Genomic DNA, 18,649 nt, shown 5'->3' with positions numbered 1-18,649 from the left:
AATATTTGTTGATGAGAGGCATTGTTGGTTTAGTAAATCAAGTGTGTCTTACCACTTCAAGATCTGCTGCTTTCTTCATAGCTCAGACTTACTGCTGAGGCTCCTTAAGCTTTCCAAGTAGCGAGACAGGGAGACACAGGGCAGGAGTTGGAAGAAGAGATGGAAGGGAATGCTTGTGTATAAATTGTACATGACCTAGCCAGAATTAACAGCCCTGAGCTTGGAGGAAGACAAAAAGGGGAGAATGGCTTGCATAGAGGTTCGCAGACAGTGAATGAAGGCGTGCGGAAATACTTGCTTGGGGAATTCCCATGGTGGCCACCAGGTGGTGCCATTGGCCCAGGACGATTCGGTTTCTCTGGTGCGGAAGAGCTGGCTGGGGAAGCGTGTTGCTAAGTAGTCTTTAGGTGAGGGAGGTGGTCAGAAGGGGCCAGTTGCACACATAGGACATTTGCCAGTTAGGTGTTTGTAACTAACCTGCCGGTGATCACCGGTTGGCGTGCTGCACCTGTGTGTGTGTGTGTGTGTGTGTGTGTGTGTGTGCGTGCATGTGTGTTTGTGTGGTTTTTATCACTCCGAAAAGGAATTCCATTCCTGTAGCCATCATTCCCCCAATCTCTGCACCCCTCCCTACCCCATGCCTTGGTCCCCTTCCCCCAGACCCTGGCAACCACTAAGCCTCTTTCCATCTCCAAGAATTTGCCTACTTGGGGCATTTCATATACATGTACAAATTTATATGCAGTATAATACATGCAAGAGGGGGTCTTCCATGATAGGGCTGTTTTCTGTAGCTACTTTTACTGCTTGTCCCAGCCAACGCTACCCCGGTTAACTTTGTGGCACGAGGCACCAGGGTAGTGAGATAAACTGATGATTTCAAGTGCTATAGCATTGCCAGTTCCGTTCGGACAGAGAGAAATACCTAGAACAGCAGTTTTCTGACCTGGGAAGCTTTTAGAAGTAAAACATCCTGGCCCCCAATATCTCTAGAAATTCAAATTTGATGGTTCTGGGAAGTTGGGCTGCTTAGGATTTGGGGGAGGGGTGCTCCAGGAGCTTCTACGGATAGCGTAGCTGTCAGCAGTGAGCAACCGGTGGTCAAGCCCGGGAGAAAAGGAACCTTGGGTTTGAGCAGAGACGTGGAAATGACATGGCCCTTCCCTGCAGACTGGCTCTCACTAGCAGCTGCAACTTTAAATCCAATGCCTCTCCTGGGAAAGCAGCTGTACCCTCATCGTCTGCCACGTCGCATGCTACAACGCTGGCTCATGTCAGTGTCATCTTTGACTCAGCATGACAACAGTGCATAGTTGAAGGCCAGCAAAGCCAATGACATCAGCCTTATTTACTGTTCAGCTGGCAAATATGTGCAATGTGGTATAGCAGAAAGAACACTGAATAAGAACCTTGTACTGCATGCCCCCAAGGGCCGTGGCGACATCCGGTGAGAGAGGAGCGGGAGATGTGGCACAGGGCATGAAGTGGGGTACCAAACCCCAGGTCAGCATGGGGCTTTAGAGAGCATCTTGTCTACCTGCTCGTTTCATGTAGAGAAGATGGTGGCCTTGAGAGGGGAGGTTCCTCGCTGTGGGTCGTATACCAGCTGTTAATTCAGTCGGGACTAGGGCTAGGGTCAGATCCTCGGCCTCTGTCTCTTTGCTCACTATGCCTTACTTCTCAGCCTCTCTCTTTTCTGGGATCTGGAGAATCCTACCCAACTGCCTTTTGTTTTCAGAAGTGAGGAAACCCAGGCCTAATTTGTCCAGTGTTACAGAGCTAATTGATTTATATTTGCTTTGGATGAGTGGGAGTGGCAAGGATGACAGATGAAAAATCCAAGATGGCATTCATGGATGGCTTTTCAGAACAGCCCAGAGCAGATCCAAGTTCTGTGAGGCGTGAAGCTTATGCAATCGAGAAACCCTCTTTAAGACAAAAAATGCCAAAAAAAAAAAAAAAAAAGACAAAAAATGCCAAGTTACAAATGCAAAATTAGGTCCAAGGCTTTGGACGCCATCTGTGCAAAGGACAGGCCCTGAATCTTACACATCTTTTTTCTCACTGTAAATCCACCTCTAGGAGCAGTCCTAGCAGGATCCCCAGTCATACGTGTTCTACCGGGTTCTTTTATGTATGTAAATAACGTGTGTCCTGCTGAGAACCAGTTAGCTGCCTCCAGTTGCATGGAATGGAGGCCATCCTGTAAACAAACACGCATTGAGGGTCTGTTTTACGTGAAGTGTGCTGAAGGACACAGAGGGGATGGAAGCTGGAGTTTGGCTGAGCCTTATCTCGAGCACACAGTGAACACTGGTAACAGTCCTCCTCACCAGCTGTGGCGCTGTGGTCTGGCCCCCGGGCACTGCAGGGAGCCCAGCCTCTGTTTCTGTCCCCGTTTTGGTCTCAGAGAGTTTTCCTCCTGGGACATTCCTCTCCCTCTATTGAATGAGGCACGGACCTCAAACCCTAAGGGGTTTATGGATGGAAAACTTGTCCAGGTTTAAAATGACATTCCTTTGGCTGGGCACCTCCTCCACCCAAGTCCCTTAAATAACAAATCACCACCTTGAAAGGAATTACAAGTCCATTTACTCATCAGGGCCACTTTCCCGCAAAATGTACCTAATGCTGTTGAAATAACTAGAATAGCATTAGTATCCCAAATAATCTCTATGGATATTCTCGAGACATTTATTTTATTTCCATTTTGGTAAGACATCTTTACACAGTTCTGCTAATTTAACTGATCACATTTGCATTAGTTTCTATATTAAAAAAATATATATATATATACACACACACACACAAACACACACACACACACACATCTGGTTTCTGCGACTTTCTGAGAGATAGAACATAGTGCTAGAAATAAATGCAGGGTCAGGAGTGGGACGAGTTTAGTGGAAGGTGTTTTTGTTGTGTTTGCTTTATTTCATTTTTACTGTCACATTTCATGTGTATTGAATTCTTGTGGATGAACAGAGAGCTACGAGGTCATAAGTTCCCTTTTGGGAAAAACCAAGGATTGTTTGTGTCCCCTTTCCGTTGGAGGGAGCAATGGTTGAGGCCCTCAGGATCACCCAAAACTTGTTTTATTTTTCATGACCATCTTACGGGCATTTGGAAAAAGCCTTCTGGAATATTAAAGTACAAAGGGGCACTAAAGGCTTGGGAGGGTTTACGGCATCTTCTCCAAGAGCAGCATAGAGGGTTCCCAGTCTAGTTGAGGAGTGGCCTGTCACTGCTGATGTCACAACCAATCCTGTCACCCCCAGGTCCCTCCCTGCTTGGAATCACAGATTTCAAACATCCTCAAAAGCTCTTCCCCAGTGATTCCAAAACTCTTAACAAATCCATCCTAAGAAAAAATAAACAAATATGCAGAAGAGCAGAAGGATAATTAGGGTATGGTTTTGATTAAAATTGTTAAGTGTTCCTTCTCAAAATCTTGTTTGAGCCGCTAAATATGCAAAAGCAAACTTCAGAGTGGAAAAGCAGTCAAGGCCATTACCATTAGGGATTTTGAATTCTGCAGTGAACACGTAGTTTATTTTTCATCTTCGTTTTCTTGACATCAAGGGAGTCGAGTCGTGGCTGAGATTTTAAAACAGAATGGCTGTCTATGGCATTAGGTGTATGCAGGGAGAGATCGCAGAAGAGGCAGATTCAGCCTCCACTGGCCTATGGACCGGTGAACCTGCTTGCAGTTCCACAGCTTCCCATAAAGGGACTCCCAAAGAAACACATCGAGTGGGTACACTCACACTGCCCGAGGTGGGCTGGAGCCATCTGGATGCTGGCTGCAACGTGGTTAACTCGTGACTCTGGGCTTTGCCAATTATCTGGGCCCATTTACCTCTGTCCTCACGCCGCTGGCCCTTTGGCTGTTTCTCTGTTTATTGACATCTGAATCCAAGGGGAAAGAAGTGAACATTGATTAAGTGCTATGTTTGTACCAGTTAATCTTCTCAATGAAGTATTATTATCGCCCGTGTTTTACAGAGAAGGAAAACAAATATCCCAATGGGTAAGACCCTTTGCCCGGGATCACACAAGTGTTGAATCGTGCATTGTAAAAGGACAGCCACTTCTTATTTGCCAGATTCCACGCACAAGGACTATTTTATTTTATTTTCTGCTCCTGGCGTCCCCTTAAGATTGGTGTTCCTTGTATCCTCAGGTTAGAGATGAGGTCATACAGCTAAGGCCAGGGAGGCACGTGGGTCGCAGAGCCTCAACTTTTCCCACCAGGCCCCTTCTGTGTACCTGAGCTGTCCAACATGGACACCAGCCACACGGGGCTACTAGACCTGCGAGATGCAACCCATTTGAATGGTCACGTGCCCTAAGTACAATCTACACAAACGATTTTGGACATCGTTCAATAAAAATGCAAAATATCTCATCACTCATTTTTTCAAAATACTGATTACATGTTGAAATGATAATAATTTGGGTATGTTGGAGTAAGTAAAATAAGTTACAAATTTAATTTCTCTTGTTTCTTTTTACTGTTTGAGATGAGGGTACTAGGCCATTCCAGCTCACCGGTGTGGCTCATGTTCTGTTTTCACCTGACAGGGCTCCTGTGTACTATTCCAAGTAACAAGGGACCGAATTTTCCCCAGGCCAGCAGTGTTTCTCGCCAGTAGTTCTAGTTAAAATTTTAGTTGAGGGTGTAGGTGGAGAGCTTGAAGCCATTTAAAATTTTTTTGAATTATTTTTTAAAGGTATTTTTTTTAAAATGCCTTACAAATGTATATGTTAAAACACGAAGCCTGGGTTTATTTGTGAATTTGAATTGTGCTTTCTTTACCCCCATGACCATCTGTGGGTAAGAAAGAAAGCCATTTTTAAGGTTCAAAAGAAACCCGTGAGTTACCATTCCAGTGTCTCCCACATGGAGTGCTCCGCCTATCCGAGTGTGTGCTCCTGGATGCCCCTCTTCTAGGCTCCACCGAGAGGAGTTGCCTGCCACTTGCCACAAAGCCTTGTGACCAATCACCTTTGTGTCTCCTCCAACATGGTGTTGGGCACTTGGCCCAGGTATGGTGCCTGGCACTTAGCGGACGCTCGGTGAGAAGTTCAGCGGTTTTCATTGTTTTAGATGTTGTTTTATTTATTTATTTTTTAAATTTTATTTATTTGTTTGACAAACAGATTACAAGTAGGCAGAGACACAGGCAGATAGAGAGAGAGGAGGAAGCAGGCTCCCTGCTGAGCAGGGAGCCCGATGCGGGGCTTGATCCCAGGACCCTGGGACCATGACCTGAGCCGAAGGCAGCGGCTTAACCCACTGAGCCACCCAGGCGCCCTGATGTTGTTTTATTCTTAATGACTAATACCCGGCAGAGATGACATGGGAGACAAAAGGAAGAAGCTGGGGATATTTGTGTGCAGTGGGAAAACGACAGGCCAGAAAAACGGTACCAGAGCTGCGTAGAAGATTTCATCGGCGTGAACACCCCACCCCGGCCCCCCACCCCCAACACACGCACACCACCTGCGCTCCCTTCCTGGGGCTGGAATTTTTTTAAAAAAAAAAGGAGGAGGAGGAGGGGGAAGGTAATAACTACTAGAAAATTGGAAGCAGAAAAGAATGCCCTATAAGGAGATCATTGTCCAAAACAAATGTTTACACTAGCTGTTTATAAAAGATACTTACTTATTTACAGCAACTTTGGATGGAGAAAGGGAGGTGAGGGATCAATCATGAATGCAGGGAGACCTTCTTCACTGTGGTCCAGAAGGCCTTCCCTGACTCAACTCAAGTCCCCTCGTCTTAATCTACAAAGGAGCAGATGGAACTGCTGTATGAAATCATTGCATCCCTGAGCTATCCCTGAGTGCCCACCCTGGGCCAGAACCTCGGAAAGGAGATTCTTGACAACAAGCAGCTCATGGAAGGGGGCTCTGGGCTGGCCCAGCACTGCGGAGCTCCACCCCCTCCCACCTCTGTCCCATGTAGCAAGGGCCTGGCTCAGTCTCTGCTACGCCCTACTCACACCTTCTCTGCCGTGGGTTCCCAGGGTCTTACTTCCCCGTAAAACCTGAGCTGGCTGGGAAAGTCCAGCCCCCCGATGAAACCATCGAAGAGCTGTGAGTCTGGGGCTGGGATGACTCCCGCTATCACGTGGCTTGGCGTTGATGTCATCTATCAGCTCTCCCAGGCTCCTGCAGACCTCCCTCATCCTTTCCCTGTGTAGAAGCTAGCTCCTTGTGTACCTCATCGCTGATTATAAACCTTCTGGCCGTTTACTTGGCTCTGGTCTGGCCGCTGATGTTCTACCTGCATTGATTTCTGCCTGCCTCCAGGGACCGACCCTACACTGCCCTTTCTCTTTACCCAAAAACCTGTGCTGTCCTGCTTGTCTCTCGAGCTGCTACACCAGGGGACCTAGGAGGACTCCTGTGAGGGATTACAGTGATTTAAGTTACAGTGGTTACCCCAGAAATTGTCCAAGATGCAGATATATTACACAGGAGCAGAGGACCACGTTAGTTAGTACTCACTGCCGTATCAGTGGAGAGCCTTACCCAAAGGAATGGCACATGGGACTCGGCTCATCTTCTAGAACAGAGACGTGGGGCTCTTGTTCTGCGCAAAGGACATCATCAGTAAGTGGAGTGTCAGAAACGAAGATGAACTTGGGAGATTTCAATAGCTGGAGACAGTATGACTCTAGACAGGGCCAGGTTCTGAGGGCCCAGGTGTATATCTTCACTTTTTTATGGTTTTTTTTTTTAATCTTTTCTTACATGGTTTTTTAAATGGTTTTCTCCATGTCTTCATCCTACCACAGTTTTGTTTAAGTATCACATTATTTTTTTCACCAATAAGTGATACCTGAACTCAAGCTCTACTCTGACTCCCAGTTAAGGCATGTAATTGGAGCAAGAATCATAGAATAAAGGTTTTAAAGGACCCCCAATGGGCCTTAACCTCAGTACAAAAAACATACTTGGCCTCCATACAAATTGTCAGATATAGAGACCTCACTTTAGGCAACAAATAAAGTTACATGAAGGGATTAAAAGTGCTGCTGCAAATTACCTATTAAAGTGGCTTTTTAAAAAAAACCTGCAAAATTCGCAGCTATCCTCCAAGTGCCTCATTTTCAAATTAATGTATTTTGTTCTAATTTGGGGTTTTGTGCGACTGCATCGGGAGGGGTGGGGCTTGTGGTGGCTGCAGGAGAATTAGTTAAATTCGCAGAATAAAATTTGAACTTTTGCAAATGAGCAAACAGCCAAAACAAACACCACTTTGGAAAAAAATACACATTTTCTTCTTTTGAAAAGCAAGCAATGCCTAAGCAAAATACCTTAAAAGTGAACTAAAAAGCTTTTCTAAAATAAACAACTCTGCTTGTGATCCTAAATTGGGACCATATGTAGATGTGAAAACCACAGACGCAGCGGTCCGCCTCAGAGTTTCTGCCTGCACTGTTTGCGTGCCTCCGAGTAGATGATGATAATGTTGCCTTTGGTCCCAAAGGAGCCTGAGTTTTTTAGATCCTCGTATTGGGGATGTGGGGGTGGCGGGTGAAGCAGAAGAAGAAAGAAAAGGAACGAAAACAAATGCCTTTCAAGACAGAATATCCGAACAATGCATTATATTTTGCTTATCTGCCAGCAGATTCAACTCAGTCCAGATCTCTCCTGCACCTTTAGGGTCGTGCCAACGACAGGGCTCGCGGAGGATGCGGGCTGCGTGGGGACGTCCCTGTGAGGGACCAGGCTGGCACTCAGAGCTTTCCGATGGCTCTTGCAAACTGCCTGGACCAGCCCCCTTGCCCTGGGGCAAATCAATGATTAAGCCAGTTCAGCAGAGATAGAATCATTTCTTTGTTTTTCTCAATTACCAAATGCTGTGTGCTTTGGGGTCACTTGTCATGGGTTTAGGGAATGTGGCTATTGCAACATAAGTCCTCACCATTCTAAACAGCTTCGGCCAAGCTCCGTTACCACGGAGGAGAGTTGAGGCCCTAACACCCATCTCTAATGGTAAATGATTCTACATTCACCCTCTCCTTCTGGGACACGTAGTTCTCCGTCCACATTGTGCTGGTGGTCTCCCTCCACAAACCAGCATTTCCACTGGATATGTGTTTATGTGTTTTGCCCCCTCAACTAGATGACAGATCCTTCAGATTATGTCACCTAGGCAAGAATGGCGGATGCCTGCCCTGAAAAAACCGAGTAGGTTGAGTCCAAATATTAACTTATTTAGTGTTAAGTGGTGTAAGGAGGCACTGCTGTTAAGAAAAAGTTCCAGAGTTTCGAGCCCCTGTTACTCACTGCCCCAAATACAGGGCTGTGATCATCAGAGTGAAGAATACATAGGATTGTTAATTGGGGCTCTGTTAATTGTGTATATACACAATTAACTGATTTGGATAATAAAAGGAGCAAATATTTACTTAGTGTGCATACTACATGCTACCAGACTGCGAACTATTTTGCATATAATCTCTTATTTGCTCTCTCCCGCACTGCTGCCTCCCCCTGTGAGCATACTATTCCCCAAATTCAGAAAAAGGACATAGGGGCACCTGGGTGGCTCAGTGGGTTAAAGTCTCTGCCTTCGGCTCAGGTCATGATCCTCTGCTCAGCAGGGAGCCTGCTTTCCCCTCTCTCTCTGCCTGCCTCTCTGCCTATTTGTGATCTCTGTCTGTCAAAAAAATAGATAACATCCTTAAAAAAAAAAAAAAAAGAAAGAAAGAAAGAAAAAGGAAATTGACATTCAGAGAGATTGGGATGTTTTCAGAAGTGTGGCAGAAAGTGGACTTGAACCCAGGATCTTAACGACAGGGAGCCATAAAAGGTTCCCTGTATAAAAGATGCACTCTTTTCTTTGGGTTCTCAGTAAATGAAAATTTTTAATTTTCCTCAGTAAATGAAATTTCCTCAGTGAATGAAAATTTTTAAATTTCATTGCTTTTTAATAATATGTTTGGATTTGGGGACTCTTATTTCTTACCAGGAATCTAAGCAAAAATGCCTCCTATATAGTCAATTTTGAGGATGGACATGTAAAAAAATGACTATTTTTTTTCTTCTTTTTAGCTCATTTAAATTATTTGACCTGAAGGAGGCAGAAACATGAATATCGAACATTGAACATTTTAAGATCCCACCCTTACGGGGCACCTGGGTGGCTCAGTGGGTTAAAGCCGCTGCCTTCGGCTCAGGTCATGATCTCAGGGTCCTGGGATCGAGCCCCGCATCGGGCTCTCTGCTCGGCAGGGAGCCTGCTTTCTCCTCTCTCTCTCTCTCTGCCTGCCTCTCTGCCTATTTGTGATCTGTGTCTGTCAAATAAATAAATAAAATCTTAAAAAAAAAAAAAAGATCCCACCCTTACATTGTCCATTTTTTTCAGGTGTTCCCTCCAACCCCCTTAATAAGGGCTAAATTGTGTGTCTTTTTCTCTGTGCCTCTGTCTTCTTTGCTCCTGTGCGGACAGTCGCGTGTAGCCAGACTCCCCGAGTGCTGTGCTAAGGAGAAATCGAGGTGCAGCTTGTGCAGGAGGGACAGATTCATCCATCTTGGGGTAACGGTAGTACTTCGTGTAACAGCGTATACGTGTACCTCCGGTGGCGGGTTGGGGAGGGAGTCAAAATTGTGGGGCCGCCAGAGCTTCCTCTGTCCTTCAGGATTTCCTGGGATGCAGGCTCCTCTTCGTCCCCTCGTGGTCACACTGGAACTGCGCACTGTCCCTGTCCTGCTGGTCCCCTTCTGTGCCTGCTCAGAGGCCTCTGAGGCCCGGGGCCCTGCCTCCTCTGTTCCAGTTTACTTGCCTTCCTCTGGCTCCGCTGGGGCTCAAGAGTGTGAGGGGCAAAACAGAGCAGGGCAGCGTCCTTCCTAATCACCTCCCTGATGTCTCGGGGTCCCAGGCCAAGAACACAGGAGAAGCCGGGGGGGGGCCTTTATAAACGATGCACGGGGACGTGCAGGAGAAGCGAAGGCCCAGACTGCAGGGTATTTTTAGCGTGGGCTGTTTGTGGTGACCTAAGTGAAAACTGCTGGCTCCTCTCCCTTCAGCTGAATGGCTGGTATTCAGGAGAGTGTGCCCACTCCCTGCCAGACTCTGCTCACGGAGCTGCCTTTTTACGAGGTGGCTGACTGGCTCCTTGGCACCAGGCTTCCCGGTCACAATTCTCCCTTATTGCTCACTGCCCAGTCGTGTGGCCCCATGGGCAGCCCCGGCAGGGCGCTGCAGGCTGTGGGGGTCTGGGGGAGACTGCTGGCTGCGAGCTCATCAGGGTGTTACCCAATCGTGAGGCAGAGTCTACAGGGCCAGGGCTGGGTCTGGACGCTCTAACTCTCTGGCATGAGACTGGCACGCAGATGCCACAGAGCCACAGTGGCAGGGACCATGGCCGCTCTCCACTCCAGAGTCGTTCCTGCTGAGGCCCGGCTGTGGTGGGGGGAAGCTGATCCTCCTGATCATAGACAGCTTGAGGCCTCAGAGGGAGCTGGAAAATAAGAGAGGCCCCCATTATTCTGACAGGTCATTCTACCAATGATAGCTCTGGAGTTAGAGCTGATCTTGGGAAGATGACCCCCCCGCCCTGCCACAAAGGGAACAGATGGGCTGGGTAGAGCGTTTTGGGGGTTCCCCTGGTGCCACTGTGGAATGAAAACAGGGCCGGGGTCCCAGTCTCCAGATAGCACTAACTTGCTGAGTGATTTCAGGCAAGTAAGAACCTCCGAGGACTCCCTTTCTCACTTAGGAGTAGTCATGCTTGTCTTACTGACCTCACGAAACATTTTTAATGAGGATATAAAAGCACTTTGAAACTATTGAAACAGTCGTAGTACAAAAGGTGACAATGGTGCCAGACCCCATTTATCTTCTTCATTTCTGGCCAAGCTTGACTTTGACCCATCCCAGCCAGAAGGGACTCTTGTATTAGATGGGGTGAGGTCTTCAGGCTCTGTGAACGACATCACCTGTATGTGAGAACTTACCTTCAAGATGGAAGCCTTTACTTCAGATTCTCACAGGGTTTGTTTGAATGGAAAAGGGTGCAGTGGGATCCTTTCCTTGTGAAATGTGAGCCCGTGCCTCTATAATTAGAGTAAAACCTTAAATGAAAAGATGTCAGTGGTAGCCACAGCTCCTTTATCTGAAACCGCAAGTGAATTTTAGAAAGCCCCTCAACAGCTACCCTGGACGTCACAGGGTCCGTGAACCAAGTTTCTCCATGAACCAAGATCATAACCCCAAGGCATCTCTCAGAGATAATTTAACCTTTTTTTTTTTTAAAGATTTTATTTATTTATTTGTCAGAGAGAGAGCAAGCGAGAGCGAGCACAGGCAAACAGAGTGGAAGGCAGAGTCAGAGGAAGAAGCAGGCTCCCTGTGGAGCAAGGAGCCCGACGTGGGACTCGATCCCAGGACACTGGGATCATGACCTGAGCAGCTGCTTAACCAACTGAGCCACCCAGGCGTCCCAATTTAACCTTTTTTTATACCTAATTTGAGTAAGTTTGGCTCTGGCATTTATTAGCCCCTTGCTGCTGAAGGTGTGGTGTGTGGACTGGCGGCATCACCATTCCCTATGAGCTTGTTAAAAGGGCAGAGTCTTAGACCCCACCCCTCACCTATTAATCGGAACTTGCATTTTGACAGGATCTTCATGGGATTTGTGTGTGCAGTAAAGCAAATTGGAGTGCAAGGCTGAGGCCCACTCTTTATGTATGTATGTAAGTACTTCATTATGAAAAGGACCTGGGATGACTCGGATTAACAACTGACAAGGAGGGAGAAGACGAAGAACGATAAAAGCCATCGTAGCTGGGACTGTGTCATAGGGTGATGTCACCGTGTGCCCTTCCCCACAGTGAGAACGCACTGCTGGAACACTACATAGTCCTTGATACCACCAGTAATAGTCCCAAATTATCAAGAGGGGGACCGTAGTATTCCCAATCTGCTGTTCAAGTCTTTACCTGAAATTCATCGTGAAAATTTTCCTTTGAAATGGTTAAATAAATGAATCTTGATGTTAAAGGGGATGCTTCAGGGATGTGCGTACATATGGAAAACCACATTCTCCAGGAAAGAGATATGTGAAATATCATTATAATTTAATTACATTAAATTATAATACTCAATTCATTCTTTTTTTTTTTTAAAGTGCACTACATATAAGAGAGTCAAATGACATCAAGACCAGGCAGCATTCCAGAGATTTACTCACTATATAACTAAACAACTAAACAACTCAGCTGATACCACAAAATCCCCATGACTGAAGCCAAGCAAAATTTTTTGGGTCAATAGGTAATTTTCATTTATTAGATACTGCCAACTGATCTTCAAAATCACTAAGAGAGTTTTAAGTTAACCAGAAAAGCTAGTGCCCTTTCCGGGTGAATGAGTATTGGAGGTACAGACCCAGCTGGTGGCCCTTAGGACTCTTGCTGGGAGCCGCCATGTTGAGACTGCCTGAGCCCATGGGTGGCAAAGCGAGAACTGAGGTTGAGCAGATGGCCAACTGAAATAACAGATTCACCGATTTTAAAAGGACATGCAGAGGACGGGGAATCCAAGCACAGGTAGGGGGTGGGAATGCAAAAAAGAGCTGAACGCTCTTAGAGAAATCCCCCAAGATGTGGGAAGGTGCCTCAACAGATTGTTATGGAGGGTTTCAGTACAGAGCCAAGAGCTCTGGCCTGGACCGCACAAACCTCGGTCTTCCTCCCTCCTTCCCCGCTCCCCGCTTCCATTGCCTCTGAACACTACCACTGACGGACACTTTATGGCCATAACAGTTCGAAGAAAACCCACCCGTGGCCTAGAGCTTGAGCATAAACAGCTGCACGGTACCAACTGCATTAAAGAAAGCAAAGTTTCTATAAGCAAAACTGAGCCTAAAACCTATTTGGCCAGAATTGAATATTTTCTCTTGATTCTAGAGACATTTGTGGAGAGGCAGGGCTGTGAGCGAAACAGATAAATAAAGCATCATCACAGGATAGAATTAATTAATTGCCTGAAATAATCATAAAGCTGCAGTGAAAGATTCTGTCTTTACCAAAGGCATTGTTTTCCCTACTCAGGGGGCCTCTATGCTTTAGAGACCTCAGGGGCTTTGACGCATCTTCCCCTTGTGCACTGTTTGAAATCTCTCTTCTTTCTACTCATGTCAGGACCACCCCAGCCCCATTCCTCCTTGCTTCACCCCTGGGTTTCGGCAGCAGCCTTCTAGCAGAACTTCTTCAGTTTCTTCCAGTCTGTCTTCCTACAGCAATCTTTAGAAGGACACGTGGATACAGTGACTCTGGACTGGGGGGCATTGGAATTTTCTGATATGCCTCCTTTTTCTTTTTAAGGTTTTGCTCATTTGTTTGACAGAGAGATCAAAGTAGGCAGAGAGGCAGGCAGAGAGAGAGGAATTGAGCAGTCTGAGCAGAGAGCCTGACGCAGGGCTTGATCCCAGGACCCTGAGATCATGACCTGAGATGAAGGCAGAGGCTTAACCCACTGAGCCACCCAGGCGCCCCTCTGATATGCATCCTTAAGTGGGAACAAGGGCTTTAAATTGTTGCGAAATTAACATTCTGTGTAACATGCAATTATTACATTGCTCTCCTGCCCGGAAAGTTTGGTTGCCATTTATTACTATGCTAATTCATACTTGTCTGCTTGCCGCTGGCTTTCTCCCCTTTTCCTAGCTCCCCGCTTCCCCAACAGTGCTCCTCACAGATACTCAAACATTCCTTACTTACACCTACCTCTGCGCTTCCTTCTGGTTCTTCCTTTGTCACCTGTAATGATGGATCCTGTCTTTGATGAGTCCAACTCAAGGGTCATCTCTTTCACGGATGTTTTCTGGGAAAGCTCTCTGTTTCCTGAATTTCTATATCATTCACAGTCTGTACCATAACGAATTATGTCAGATAATTTATCTTATCATATACCACTGGCTTATTGTGTTAGCCTTGAAGAACCAACTAGAATGAAGAACCATTAGAGAGCAGGAGCCATGTCTTTTACATTTGTTTTTGTTTTTTTTTTAAAGATTTTATTTATTTATTTGACAGAGAGAGATCACAAGTAGGCAGAGAGGCAGGCAGAGAGAGAGAGGAGGAAGCAGGCTCCCTGCTGAGCAGAGAGCCCGATGCGGGACTCGATCCCAGGACCCCGAGATCATGACCTGAGCCAAAGGCAGCGGCTTAACCCACTGAGCCACCCAGGCGCCCCTACATTTGTTTTCCACAGCACCAAACATAATCACTGGTATGTTGCTTCCTGCAGGAAGTCCTCTGTGTCGCACATCTGGGTTAGATATTTCTTCCCTCGTGCCTGTGGCATCTTGCTGTATCCCAGTTACATTAGAAGAGCATTCCAGCTCTGCAGTGCAAGTGTGTCCTTCTCCATACATGTTTTGTAGACTGTAAACTCGGAAACCCCCATTTACCTGGTTTTAGCTCTTAGTCCTGGTCTTGATATGTAGAATGTGCTTCAGACATATTTTTTAAATAGTGGTTGATTAATGATTTTAAAATCTGTGTTTGGTTGAGACTGAGACCCCTTAGAACAAAGAGATTCTATAATATCGCAACATTTTGGTTGAGTTGGCTTTAGGTGGGATAAATTGAACATAATCTAAACATAATGAACCCAATAACTAGCATTTGATTGCATACTCAAATATATCATTTCCTAATTATTTCCTATATGTGTTTTCTTGTCTATAAAATTCAAGCTCCTGGAGAGCATTTGTTATTTCCATGTATCTCCCACAGCTCCTACCTCGATGTTTCTCAATTTGAGGTCATCAAATGTAGTTTTTAAAAGAGCCTGTGTAATAAGGTATCAGATGGTAAGAAACATCTGCTCCCCTTAACAAGTGTTACATTCATTTTAATGGCACTGGTGCACAGAGGTAAACAGAGCCTTGGCAGGCCCTCCATAAAGGAAACTGTGTTTGCTTCCTTCATTAATTACTAATGGAGCATTAAGAAGACATGCATTCTCCCTTAAGCCAAGTTGGATAATTCCTGGCACTTAAGGCTAGGGTGCTTTCAAAAGTTGAGACATGTATTGACACACCAGAGAGCAGAGAGCGTGCCCTTTAGCAAACACAGTGGTGACCGCATTGCCAAGATTGTACAAAGTTTCAAATGTATCAATACCAAGGGCGCTGATCTGTCTGTTTCACCTTTCCACCCTCTTGGTTAGTGTGGAATAAGAAATAGGAATCCCTTCAGTGTCTCTGAAGGCAGGCACCACAGGAGGAATTGGAAAAACCATTAGAAAGATACAGAAAGTTGCAAATAGAAGGATGATCAAAGATTTACCAAGCAAAACAACAGAATGAGGAGTGGTGATGCTAATGGAAGAAATATGATTTGTCAATTTTCATTTTTACTCAGTAGCCATTAATAGCACAATTAAAATTAGGAATTTATACTCTCGAACATGGCAATTCTATAGCATCAAAATGCTAAAGCAAAAACAGTGAGGAATAAGAGGTTGAGAGACTTATTGGAGCAGTAGATTTTAACACATAACCATCACATTAGGATAGAATTAAACCATCAGATTGTGTTAGATTATGACAGATATAAAATTATACCTTATTTTAAATATTCACATGGATATTTTCCAAAAATAATACCTTTTTAATGCAGAAATTTTGCAGGCTACTCACTCCCATTACAAAGTAATGAAATATAACGTAAAAGTAAATGAAACAACCCAGCCACTTGATGATGTCTATGTTTTGGGAGCTAGAGGAGTTTGAAATTGAAGGAACTACAATTACCTTTTAAGAATCTGGTGTAATAAATTAAGACGGACTGATACAAAATTACTTCAAAGACAATGTGATTCCCAGGACATTAAGATCTAACCATGATCCTACTGAATACATTAATATTTCCAAAGGAAAAAAAATGTGTCACTCCAAGAGGGAGCTGGTTCAGTCAAAAAAACAAAAAAAAGCAATTGTCAGAACAATAACCGTGACACAGCTCACCCAGGGAGAAGGGTGCCTCATCCAGCTGGACTTAAATAATATAGTTTTTTGGCAAGGCTGTCCTGTGGAGGTGGGCGTGTGGCTGTTATACAAGACGAGTGCTCTAACCCCTGAGCTATGGATCCTTCTCCTGAAAGCGTGGCTATCATAGCCTGATGTTGACTCTAAATTCATGCACACTAATCAAGGCACCTTCTGATTTGGCCCTTCATGTATAAGATTCACGTTGTGCATTAAGAGAGCTATATCCCAATACAATGATTAGATAGGAATTCATTCCAAGAGTTTGCTTTGATGCTGGTAGAGTAAGATTCCTGAATAGGAAGGACAGGATTACTTAACTAATGCTGGTGGAATAATTGGTTAATTATTTTACATGCACACACACACACAAAAAAACCACTAAAGTATCCAAATGTTGGTAGTACTCCTAAAACGTCAACAATTTGGAAATTTAAAAAGACAAAAAGAAATCACAAAGGGGAATAACAAGAGCACATATGACTGCATAAATATTAAAAACTTATGTTTGCAAAATATTGCTGTAACAACTGGAATTCCAAGTCGAGGAAATGGGAATGTGTTTGCAGGAGATGTAATAGCCAGAGTTTTGTTATCTTTACTGTGTAAAGTGTTCATGCAAATGGATAAGGGAAACATTCAAATTCCAAAAGTATAAACAGACAACTTGCATTAAGAAACTAAAGCTAGTACAGGGCATCTAGGTGGCTCAGTCCTGTAAGTGTCTATCTTTGGGGCAGGTCATGAGCCTAGGGTCCTGGGATCAAGCCCTTCATCAAGTTCCCTGAACAGCAGAGAGCCTGCTTCTCCCAGTCGCTCTCTCTCTGTGCTTTCTCTCTCTCTCTCTCTTTCAAATAAATAAATAAAATCTTAAAAAAAAAAAGAAAGAAAGAAAAAAAGAAAGAAATTAAAGCTAATAAACACATGGAAATATATTTGAGCTGACTTTAAAATCAAAGACATTAAAAATAAGACCACAGGGGCACCTGGGTGGCTCAGTCGTTAAGTGTCTGCCTTTGGCTCAGGTCATGATCCTGGGGTCCTGAGATTGAGCCCCACATTGGGCTTCCTACTCGGCAGGAAGCCTGCTTCTCCTTCTCCCACTCCTCCTGCTGTGTTCCCTCTCTTGCTGTGTCTCTCTCTGTCAAATAAATAAATACAATCTTTAAAAAAAAAAAGACCATAATTTTTCTAGACATTAAAAATAAGACAGTAATTTTTCTAAACACCTTTTAAATTAGCAAGGAAAACATAAAAATGATTTTTATAAAACCCAGTGCTGGGTGACATTAAGCGCCTGTCTTCGGCTCATGATCCCGGGGTCCTGGGATCGAGCCCCACATTGGGCTCCCTGCCTGGTGGGAAGCCATCTTCTCCCTCTCCCACTCCCCCTGCTCGTGTTCCCTCTTTTGCTGTGTCTCTCTCTGTCAAATAAAAATAATGCCTCATTTAAAAAAAAAAAAAAAAAACTGCTGGTAGACCTGTTATAAAAATGGTGTTCTCATATTTTGGTGACCTTATTTTATAAAATGGTACCTCCTTTCCCAGGTTGGAAAACAGTTTGGCAATATAATATAAAGACCCATAAAAATATTTATGGTCTTTGACCCAGTAATTTGACTTCAGGGAATCTATCCTGAGAAATATTAATCCAAAACATGGAAAAAATTAAAGTCTGAAGAGTAAATGAGGAAACACTAAATGTCCCACAATAGGGGAATGATTAATGTGTTGTGGTAGAGCCACTGGCTAGAAAAACAACACAGCCATTTATGACTATGTGAGAAGAGACCGTGCAGCCATATGGGGAGATGCTGGTACTTTAATATTAAATAAAAGTGAATAAACACTTTAGTATAAAAAGACTTTAAAATCAAAGACATTAAAAATAGGACCATAGGGGCGCCTGGGTGGCTTAGTCGTAAAGCCTCTGCCTTCTGCTCGGATCATGATCCCAGGGTCCTGGGATCGAGCCCCACATCAGTCTCTCTGATCGGTGTGGAGCCTGCTTCCCCCCGCCCCTCTGCCTGCCTCTCTGCCTACTTGTGTTCTCTGTCCATCAAATAAATAAATAAAATCTTTTTTTAAAAAATGCAGAGGAGAAAGGATTGAAGTAAATATACTGAGTTTTAAGTGGTTGTTCTAGAATTGTAAGAAGACAGTGATTTATGTCCTTTCTTCCTTCCTTCCTTTTAAAGATCTTATGTATTTATCTGACCAAGAGAGACAGGCAGAGGGAAGAGAGAAGCAGGTTCCCTGCCAAGCTCAATCCCAGGACCCTGGGACCATGACCTGAGCTGAAACAGACTCTTAACCGACTGAGCCACCCACGCGCCTCTTTTTTCTTTCTTTCTTTCTTTCTTTCTTTCTTTCTTTCTTTCTTTCTTTTCTTTTCTTTTCTTTTCTTTTCTTTTCTTTTTTGTGAAAATGTGTTGTTTTTTAGCCTATTCTCATGCCTGACCACAGTTACCTCCCTGTCTCTTCCACTACTCTGCCGCCCGGGTGCCTCTTGAGTTCTAGCAGGTCCAAGAAGCCCTCCCCATCCTATCAGCCAAATGAAACTCTCCCTTCACCATGCTCCCAAGATGCTGTATTAACATTTCTACTCAGACATGTATCTAATGTGC

At 44.7% G+C, this 18,649-nt stretch overlaps 1 protein-coding gene across 3 annotated transcripts in view; it reads left to right on the top strand.

Annotated features, from left to right (window-relative positions):
* The window catches only part of SCG5 (secretogranin V), a 52,291-nt gene that overhangs the window by 17,537 nt on the left and 16,105 nt on the right, over positions 1–18,649 (top strand). The window lies entirely within an intron of this gene.

The sequence above is a fragment of the Mustela nigripes genome, chromosome 13 (assembly GCF_022355385.1).
Source record: "Mustela nigripes isolate SB6536 chromosome 13, MUSNIG.SB6536, whole genome shotgun sequence".
Classification (NCBI taxonomy): Eukaryota; Metazoa; Chordata; class Mammalia; order Carnivora; family Mustelidae; genus Mustela; species Mustela nigripes.
Note: the sequence above shows the minus strand (reverse complement) of the source record. Positions and strands in the feature narration are given on the sequence as shown.